Genomic DNA, 12182 nt, shown 5'->3' with positions numbered 1-12182 from the left:
AAATATAACTAACATTTTAGAAAATTGTTACTGTATTATTAAAAACCTCATTCATCATAACTTTAAATATTTAAAAAAATGTATAATATAATATTAAACACCAAGTAATACACTTTATTTATGTTTTTGCAATAACATTTTTTGGGAAAAGAATGAATAAAGAACAATTCAAAAAAAGTTTGACCTTTTACGTCCTAATAGTTGTTATATATATTTTTTATTAATCTATTTTACTTACTGTGTAAATAGCACTTATTCGAAATAGAAAAAAAAGTAATTTAAAAATAAAATCTGTTTTCGCGTCGCTCAAACGGTTTGAGTTGGTCAATTAGTGTATGGGGATGCCTACTATACCTTTCTGTAAAAATAATAATAAATATTTAAAACCTATGATACGACGAACGACGTCGATTAGGAATTTCGCCGCGTCGAATATGCTACCTACCCATTTATTATGACGTATCTAGTATATCGCCCGCACTTAAGTTTTAAAGTTCAAATAAGATTGCTGCTGCAGAGATTGACGTGCACACGACGTTAATATAATAATAATATTACCTATATACACAACATCTATATTATAATATTTTGTAGTCGGGGTGCTGGCTTACGAGGTCAAACTCTGCGGGGCTCCCTTATAATATTATACGCACCATCGTCACTGCAGGTACGCCGGATTATTGAAAAGGATTCAAAATGGATGAACTTTCTGCAGCAGGACTATATACAGGTACGACACGTCACTCGACGATCGCGCGGGCGTCAATAAATAAATTATGAACGCGCAATATATACGCAGGAAACCTAGGTAAGTAGGTACGTATACCCAAGTATAGGTCAGGGCTTGAAACCGTTTTCAAAACCGATTTCAGAAACCGGTATAAACCGTTTTGAAACCGAAACCGAAACCGGAAAAAATTGGATATAGGTATTATAATTTAAAACCGAAACCGAAGAAAATTGGATAGCGATATTAAATTCAAAATTGAAACCGTAAAAAATTGAAAACCGGTATTAAATTTAAAACCGAAATCTGAAAAAATTGGAAATCGTTATTTTATTTTTAATTGACGTGTTTTTAAATACGTAAATTCCATTAATACGCATAATTAATACTCATAATAAAATTGAGATCATGATTAAAATGTTGATAACCATTTCATTATTCGCAAAAGAAAAATTAGAAACTTGTATACAAAACCGAAACCGAAACCAAAATTTATTAATACCGGTATTGCTAAGTTGAAACCAAAAAAATTAGAAACCGGTATTCAAAATCGAAACTAAAACCGAAATTTCCTAATACCGGTATTGAAAAATTGTAACTGAAATCGAAAAAATTAAAAACTGGTATACAGAATTGAAACTAAAACCGAAATTATTTCAATCGGTTTCAAGCTCTGGTATAGGTGGGTAGCTACTATCATAATATAGTGTCATATCGTTATAATAATATGTGTATTCTTATGATATAAATATACAGTAATATTATTATACTCCTCGGCGCTGCGGCCAGTATAGGTGTAATGTGTCATCACAGACGTTATTATTACGCAGGACGAGGCTATAAACGAGATTGGGTCGTTTTTTCCAAAAGTCGTCGCCGGCGCGTGTTTGTTCTACATATTATATTATTATTACTGTTATCGCGACAAACTATGTACACAACAGAATAGTAATAACAACATAATATAATATAAGAACCAGACGGACGTTCGGCGCATATACTACCGGCTGCTGTGCGTATATATGTGTGTATATGTTTGAAAAGTAACGGGTCGATGTAATAATATAACTATACACTACTGCAACTACGTACCCATATAGTTCTTGTGCGCTGTATTCTCTGTTGAAATGTCTGTACGACGACGTAACATAATAATAACGTGTGCACATGCTATAGCGGTAATAACGTCGGCGGAAACATACGATTTTGCCTTTCTATTGGTTTTTCCGGTCACAATACACTCGCAGATCGGTAGCTGGTACAGTGCGTATGTACCTCCAGACCTCCTATATATAGCCAGTGTAAATATTATATGTAATGGCCTGTGTATACGTTAGTGTGCGACGGGTACACAATATAATATGCATGTATGTATGCATGTATGTATGTATATATGTATGTATGTATGTATGACATTGACTAGACGATCGACGTCATTCATCAATATAATACTGTTGGGTGTGTACCGTCTACACATATAATAACAATATTGTACACGAGATGTGCATGTGTGCATCCGTAAATTGATTATCTTAGACGAATATTATAAAATAACGGTTTTTAGTAGGCATATTCAAAATTTTAAAATAATATGGAAATAAAAAATACATTTTTAAGCCAAGTTCAAAAGTCGCATGATGCGGTATACATAGTATTGGCATGCACACAGATTTGTTAAGCAATTGTTTTAATAATTGCAATGAAGATGAATTGGTAGTTGAAATAAAGTTGTTACAAAAACATGAAGCGATAACAAAACAAATCGGAGTCAACTTGGACGCTAAAATGCTTCACATTTGGCTTCAGTGGTTAAACGATTTTGATTAACAAGGCAAGAAACGGAATAGCACGGATTGCCTAATCCATACACTATACGGAACTACATAATGGTGGTAACCTCTTGTTATACCTGACGGCAGGGACCAGGCCAACTGAAACCTCGTGGCTGGTACTAGATGCGCCACCAGTAGTTCCGTGAGGTACGGTGACCAGTGTTCGGACTTATCTAGATAATTATTTGTTCGTCTTTTATCTTATCTAGATAAATAGTTACAAGGTATTTAAACGTTAATCTTAGATAATTTTTTTACTAATCTAAAAAAATTCATCTAGATACATTTTGTATTGATAAAAATCGCGAAATTGTACAAACGCATTTTAAATATTTATACAGATTTTCAGACCAAGTTTATGGTTTATAAATAATGTAATTATTTTTATTTATATCATTATTATTATTATGTTCTTAGTGCCCAACTAATATATACCTAAATTTAAAACAGGTTTAAAAAAAATTGTATCTTTTTTTTTATCTAGACAAAAAAGTATTTATCTTTATCTAGATAAATATGAGTTAAGTTATCTTTTATATCTATCCGAACACTGACGGTGATTAAACCTGTAGCCCCGAACCTCAAGCTACCAGTAGACTAACGCCCGAACCGCAGACCAAGTTCTGGGCAGTGGGCACCAAGAAGCACGACCCATCAATCAAAAAGGAAGGACCGACCGTTCCCTGAGCAAGATTTTTTGATCGGGCCACTCGGGCCACTGAATCCGAGAAAAAATAACTACTTTCTTTGTAAGGACGGGCGTAGGACGTTTGGGCATCACCGTTATTGTTAAAAATGACCTTTTTTGTAGGCCGTTTGCGCATTACTATTATTAAAAAATGTATAGGGTGTTTTCCGATCGCTATTGTTACAAATAAACTTTTTACAGACCGTCTGCGCATCGCTATTGTTAAAAAAAGGCATAGGGTGTTTTCCCCTTAGCTATTGTTACAACTTACAAATAACCTTTTTATAGGTCCATTGCACATCACAAATTATGTATATAATATCAGTAACTTCAAAACCGTTAATTTTTACTGGTGGTTCGGTGTGGCGCAGTGCGTGCACTCAACTGCGGAAACGCACTGAGTGTACGTACCGGCTGGCGTTGCTAGTTCCCGGATGGGTGACCACTCGAGATTTTTAGCAACGAATCCTCACCACACATACACAACGTGTTTTCAACCGTTCCTCCCCCTAATAACAACATACAAACAACCTACAAACAGACAAAACAGCTAATGGCCGGGCTAAATTACAAAAAAATAATTTAAACTGTAATCGTTAATTAGTCAATATTAAATTACAAAACTAGGTTTTATTTACATTTACAAAAAATAATCGTCAATATTCATATTCAAAATAAATTTTCACTGAAGCATAGAACGTTTTATTCTGACATTTCCATATAATATCGATCATCTGTGTTTAGTTCGTTACATTTTGTATATTTTTATTCATGTACGACTTTTGCTGGAGCACCTCTCTAAGATTGTATCACATGTAATGTAGTTATTTTCTGTCTAGCGCCGTTTCAAACATTTTGCTTCATACTGAATTCCATCATCGTAAGTCAACATTTCGTCATCTAATTAAAAATAAAACATTACAATTTAGAAATAAGAAATAACATTTTATACCTAATTTATATGTGATAAAATTTAATTCATTATAATTACAGCTAATAATATTTAGAATAGTAGTATTCTAATATTCACCGTAGTTAATGTTTGAGCCTGCTTAGTTGGTTATGTTCAGGAACGTAGGTATACAAGGGGAGTTGTAGGAGTCAGATCCCCCACATAGGCCTTTTTTACACATAGGCGTCACAAAAATACCATAAAAAAAACTTAATAAATTGTGTTACAAATTGTCTTACTATAAATGTTTAATTCAGGGGCGTCATATCAAGTTTTTGAAAGGTATATGCTAACAAAAAAAAAGAACAAAAAACATTTATAGCAGACCAATATATATATATATATATATATATATATATTGTACTAATGTTACTTATTACAAAAAAAATTCATTTGGCAATTGTAATAAGATAATCGTTGATGGATCCCTAAAAAAATGTATCCATACTCAAGTATCCACAGGCCTCATTAATGTGAAATATTACGATTTAAAAGAAGCAAATAACTTATAAAATGGTCTAAAAACTATTTTAAGTACCTAATAAATTATATTTAAATGATTTGAAAATCATTTAAGCTTTTGACCCAACTATTATTTTAATTTGTTTAATTATATCAACGCAATAATCTCAGTGTTATTATTAATGAATTGCCTATTACAATTCTCTAATTAAAAATATAAAGTTAACCAATTAGAAATGCTTTATTTTTATTTTTTTTCCTCTATATTTAGATCCTATAAATTTATTTTTACTTTTTAGTTGTCAACTGCATAATATTATGTAAATAAGGACCACTGCTGATGTAAGTTAAACCCTATAAAGAACAATTCAATATTTATTATTAAGATAGAATTTCATGATTATATAAATTACAAAATATTATGCGTATGTAGAGTTACCATAATAAATGTGTCATTCAATTTATTTTATGACGTGGGTATCTATTATTAACTATATTGTTATGATATGCTATACTTAAAGAAAATCAAAAAATCATAATTCGAACGACCAACACAACAACAGTTTTTATTGTTATTATTATTATTATTTATTATGTCACCAAGAAAATTAATACAACACATTTTCTTATACATTTGTTTTCTGCTTGCAGGCGTAATTGATATGTTATTCGATTTTCTTACTCCATATCAATATTATTAGTTATTACCTATTATAATTTTTATATTTCAAATTTCTATACTAACTAATGTTTTTTTTATTTACAATATACCTATGTATGGAAACGAGCAATCATTGGTATTTTATTATCGTGTTTATTATATTAACTGAGCAAAATAAATTTTTAACAAGACGTACCTTCGTTTAAAATTAGCAAATTAATTTATCACTAAAACCAGAAAATACTAACTATATCAAGTACCAACCTAATAAATACATATACCTAGACACTAACTTGGTACTTGCTATATTATTAACAAAATGTAATTATAATATTGTTTCTACAAACAAAACGATGTGCACCTACATAATACTATACTAAATTAATTAAGTAGAATCAACTTTAAAATTTTAATTGTGTTTATATTATACTATTATTAATAGGTACTGAATAAAAAAAAAAATGAAATGTTTTTAATTAAATTCGTATATTGCGGTGAAATGCTATTACCTATGCATAGTGCAATAAATAGTTGGCAACGATTTTATACCAACATTAATTTCTTTTAGCAGTAATTTTTATTTTTATTACAGCCGCAAGCAAAGGAGTTAAGGAACTACTCAATTACCTATTCTCATTGAAGCTTGAAGTGTAGAACACGTACAGAGAATATTTCGTGTTACGAGACGCTATACGACTAACAAGAACTCTGTAAATGCATAAGTTGATAAATTTATGTTTGAATTCAATGAAGCACATCTGAACTGCGAACACAAAAGTTGCTGTATGGTTGAACGACGCCTTCATACAACACAGGTAGGCAGTGGGGAAATGCGGAATAATCAAAATAAACATGTTTGATATATTATAGGTATAGCACTTATTTGGTACCGGCATAAGAGCTGTGTTTCTATCGGTTACGCTCAAAATGTTCCAAATCAAAAGGTGCAGTGTGCAGTTACCTATATTATAATATTATGATTTAGGACTCGGGGGTCACCAACTTATTTCTATGGGGGTCCGTTTCAAAACTTACCAAACTTCCCACGGTTCAAAGCGCATTCAAATACTTTATTCAATTTTCACACATCACCACTTGATAACAAATACACGTCATTTTATATTCAACTGTTTTTATTTATAATCGCAAAAAGAGCTATTAATTAAGAAAACATGATATTTTAATACATTTAATGTGAACAATTACATGTCTTATTTTTAACGAATTCTTCGATGTTTGAAGCGAATGCACACTGCAAAATAAATTACCTATTTTTTTTTTTATAGCGTTTTCCCCCTACACTACCATCCATCGCGTTACCTAAAAATATATAACGTACCGTACTTTGGAAATTCTTAGACAGATATCGTTATTTTGACGCACGATAAGTGTCGATAACGCAGTTATAAGTAGTCAACTTCTTGGAATAATGTTTTGTTCTTATGGGATTGCAAGGTAACCCACTGCGACGGAGATCGCAGGGCCTAAATATTGTGAGCAGTAACAATATGTGCAATAGTAAATATGACACGTGCAGTAAAAAAATTAAAAAGTATATGGATTCCTTTTATTCGGGTTTACACACTACTATAGGTTTATTATTATTAAAAAATATTTTTAGTGAGCAGAATATTAGCGGAGTTTGTCGTTTGCGCATCATTAGTACCCCAGGTAAGAAATTTGGTAGGTCGTTTGCGCATCGCAAATTTTAACAATAGAAAGGTACCTACTACCTATTACCTATCTACCTATTAGTGATAATATAATATATTTAGATAATATTTATATGTAAATACTTTTGCAATTTATAACAAATCAACAAATCTATTCAGTAGATGATCAAATAATATTATATATTTTTTTTTTTTTTGGTAAATGTGAATATTAATTTTGTAATTTTTTTTTAAATATGAATTATGAATATTGACGATTATTTTTGTAAGTGTAAATAAAACCAGGTATACGTAATTTGGAATGCGCAATCGGCCTATAAAAAGGTTATTTGTAAAAATAGCTAGGGAAAACTCCCTATGCCTTTTTAACAATAGCTATACGCAAACGGCCTATATAAAGGTTTTTTGTAACAATAGCGATTGGAAAATACCCTATGCCTTTTTTAACAATAGTGATGCGCAAACGGCCTACAAAAAAGATCATTCATAACAATAGCGATGCGCAAACGTCCTACGCCCAATATTAGATGTGCAGTAGCAAAATTTATGAATTTTAGGCACGGGTATTCCCTGATATACCATAGATACTCACAATATCGGAAAATATTTCTATTCGTCATTTTATTATAAAAATGTACCTAATGTAAAAACTTTATTATATATTTTATAATTACGCTGCCAATCAGGGTCCGTAAAATGTGTTTGCGGTCCGCCTGTAGTTGGTGACCCCTTGACTTTAGGTGTTTATGGGTAATTTTTTTTATGTCAGTCGGATTCTCGAAAATTTATATAAAAAAAAAAACCTCTCGTTCTTGTTTATTATAATGCCGATAGTATTGATTTATAGAGCACATTATTCATCGTTATTATTATAAATATACGGACCAATAAAATATTTACACTTTATAGACCCGATAATTTACGTTAAAAATTCCGTGTAGTAATAATTGTACAGAGACGATTGGAATTCGTCCAGACTCTTAGTCCTCAACTACGCTCTGTTTGTGATTAATTTCTATATTATATAGTAAAATGCCGCAGGCCTTCCGCATGGCTGAATCGTTATTGGATTATTGTTCGTCTGCGGAGCGATTCCGATCGATCACTATATTATAGTCGCCATAATAATAATATGCTCTATTATATAGTGCCATAATATTCGCGGTGGTACACACATAATAATATTTTAATCTTTCAGGTCTAGTACTATATCGATATATTATATTATACGTTAATTGTCCACCCGATTACAATAGTAAACAAAAAAAAAAATAAATACCACAAGCACGAAATATTACGATAGTATATTATACATGCGATTTAAGACGTAGGTACATGCAAGTGACGGATAAGTTTGTGACTCGAAAGTGATATAAAAGCTTGAGCTGTATTATATAATAGGAGGTATATATTATTATGAAAGTCTAAGGGGGCGTCGATAAAATCGGTAGGTCGTAGGTACCTATAGCGGCGGCGGCGGCGGCGTTGTTGTGAGTTTTGAACTTCCGCCGTGGTGCAGAAAATGTGTTGAACGTCGTCGGAAGCGTAGAAAAAAAAATAAAAAATAAACTCAATACCGACCGTCGATGACGGGCGAGTGACCTAGTGCGGCGGGGCGGTGGGGGTTATAACATAATAATAGTAATAATAATAATAATAATAATAATAGTAGTCGGAGAGATGAAACGGAGAGAATAATATGTGTGAGAGAAAGATAGAGAGAATGTGAGTGAGAGAGAGATAGAGAAAATCGCATTCTCTTCCGCCCTCCGGTCGCGGGCATAGACGGCCGGTCTGCAGCGCATAATATAATTTAATATTATTATTATTATATATTATATATTATATTATGGCTTACACACGTGGTGCATTATACGCGTGTATAGCGCTTATTTGACCGAGTGATCCAGTGGCCGTTCAACGGTACATATTATGTGCCAGACGAGTATTATTTACGTCCGGAAGCGTTCGTATATAGATAGATACTACCGGCGATGCCGTTCTGAGAGCATATTATTATTATATATGTGATTCTCGCCATCTGTGTGTGTGTGTGTGTGTGTGTGTGTGTGTGTGTGTGTGTGTGTGTGTATGTGTGTGTGTGTGAGCCGGCGGCGACCGATGCGGCGATACAATATAGGCATGTGCTTACATGGTATATTACGTACAAGGTGATCCATTCAAGTGCAGTCCGCACTATTGTTATTTCGAAAAGTTCTAATTTTTTTCAAGTGATTTTCACACAACACATTGATCTCATCGTTGATAAACGACATTTTTGTGGAAAAAATTACATTTTTAAACAATTTTACCGCTATCGGTTTTGACGTTAGTAGTTTTCGAATGACAACGTACATTTTTGATTTAAAGCAGAATGTTTTTCGGAATACTTTATTCGATAGGTAAATGCGAATCAATTTCGAACGAGTATGGTTAATCGGGTATTTAATTATAATTATATAATTATTTAAAGTTTGGAGATACGAACAGAGTACAGTGGACTAACATTTTGCGGGGTAACCCTGCTGTGCCAATCTATCTTTCATCCAAACTTTATACATACTTAAAATTGATAAGTGATTAACCACTTGTTCGAAAATCGATTTTTATGCGTCGTGATTCTCCGAAAAATAACTTCGCAATATTAAATACAAATTTGTGTTGTTTTTCAAAAAAGTAAATACATATAAATAATATTACCATAACAAATTGTAAAATTTATAATTTTTTTCAAACGTGTTGTTTTGTCACTATGTTTTTTCATACAGTTTAAGACTTCTCAAAACAATGAGTGTACAGGCACTTATAAATGGTTCACCCTGTATGGTCATGGTGTATAATAATGTTGTGCACTTCTATACAGCAGAGACTGCGGGCCGCGTATGAAGTAATAACTACGATTTTTCGTTTTTATTTTCCAGCCTCCGTGAATTATAACATGTATATAATGACTTTATGAGTTTATTGTATATTGTGTGTACCTATTTATATTATTTCACTCGTTCGCCAGCCGTATTATGATTAATATTTCCATATTTGGAATTTTTTCTCATTTTTTACGCACATGCACGCGGCAGGGAGGCCATGTAATGATTTTCGGACGAGGTCTCGTGTACCCAATATTATTATATATTATTATATGTATATAATACATTCACGTCGATCATCACCGCGTGCACACTAGCAGATTATTATAATGTTATAATATGCGATGTGCCTATACATTTATTATTTACCCATATTATCTATATGCGTGTAATATACCGGGGCTGTGGTAATGACGTTTCGGTAAAACTCGCGTCTACAACGCCGATGACGGTTTATAACACAACCCAGGTACGTGCCACGACGTAATAACATATTATATACCTGCATATTGGATATACCCAGCGCACAATACCGTCGGAAGTACGTCGTTTGCGGTCTGTATATAATATTTAGTAATAATAATATGTACCTATACATATATTATTATTTGCGCAGGTAGCTGTGCGCCGACGACGACGACAATACAAGTTTGGCTAGTGTAATACTATGTACCTACATTTTAGCATTTAGCATGAAAAAAATTCCAATCCTTAAAATTAAGAAAACTCCACAATCTGAATGATTGATAACAATCTAATGTATAGGCAATGAAATTGTACTAAATACTATACTGTCTTCCTTCTTTTATTCTTTATTTTGTTCATAATGTAAAATATAATATTGTAACATACCTTTTCATGTAAAATATATTCTTGAAACATCAAAACCCAATAATCCAATAATCGTAGTTGTTGTGGCTTCAAAAAAATAATGTAGGTATAGATACGAGTAAGATGCGGCCGGCATTAGATATGGCCGACGAAATAAAAAAATATGTGATGAATACGATCGATTCACATTTGTGAGTTCCGACAACGCATCAATCACATTTCGATAGTATAATACTATAATATACAGGGTGTATCTATTATGTCATTGTATAATAATTTTGTACGTGTTTGGAGCACCGCGGCACAGCGGCTATCATCCATGATAAATTGATAAATATTTTCGATCAAACAAGCGGACAGCTTAAACTAAAATATGAAAATTGTGCAGACCTAATGTGCACACTAAACACCATCACGCTATAATTAGATATAATACATATTAAATAGTAATTATTATTATACTCCGTCCAAATTGTTGGTAGAACTCATCAAAAGTGTTTTAAAAACTAATTTGAAATATATGGTTTTCAACAAGTGTTAAATCTTTCCATTTTACCGATTTTGTCCCCCTTTAGGAGGACGCAGCATAAAATATACAACAATTATATGTTCGATTTTGCGCAGACCGCCTACAATTGACATATTTACGCTTTTGAATCGATCCAAGAAAAACCGTCTACAAAGCACATGACGTAAGTCATCTCTTTAAAAACGGTTTTTAAAAAATAATATTACCTACCTACCTACTTACAAAAATGTCACGATAAAACGGTTAAAATAAACAAGTTATATAATATCATTGTGGGATTCAAATAACGATTCAATAGGTTTGTGTGTAACCGTACCTATATGATTGAGTGAATGTACAATATTTTCTATATAAAACATTATTGTGTATAGAGCTATTCTCCGTTACATTTTTATTGAAAGCAAATAAAATTCGTTGAAGTTGCACTTAATAAAACGGGTATAAATAAAAAATAATAGGTAGTGTATGTATAACTTAAATTTTTATGAATTTTGCAGAATGGTTTAGTATTTACTCGTGCACTTTTTTTTTAGAATTAACATAAAACTGTTTGTTTAATGTCATATATTTTTCAGACATCAACTCAATTAAAAATTTAAAAATAAACATGATTAATATTATTTTAATATAATGCTTAAAGCAAATACTTGAAACGAGTTTAATTTAAATATTATGGCTCTAGTGAAAGGATTGAATGGGAAGTATGAAAAAACTACATAAATATGCCTTTACAAAAATAGCTCTATTTTTATGAAATCATAAAAAACATATAAAATGTATTAATATTAAGTTAAATTAATCACTATTAATTAATTGTTGACTAGAAGAGAATAATAAACAGTATAGGTACCTACGAGCCACGAGGTACCTATATATAGTACATATTAATTGTGCAGTAATAGTGTGAGCCACCATATATATGTCATGTTGCATTTGTTATGTATTATCACGGAATCCCAC

This window comes from Metopolophium dirhodum, chromosome 9 (genome assembly GCF_019925205.1).
Source record: "Metopolophium dirhodum isolate CAU chromosome 9, ASM1992520v1, whole genome shotgun sequence".
NCBI lineage: Eukaryota > Metazoa > Arthropoda > Insecta > Hemiptera > Aphididae > Metopolophium > Metopolophium dirhodum.
This window is presented reverse-complemented; position numbering follows the sequence as displayed.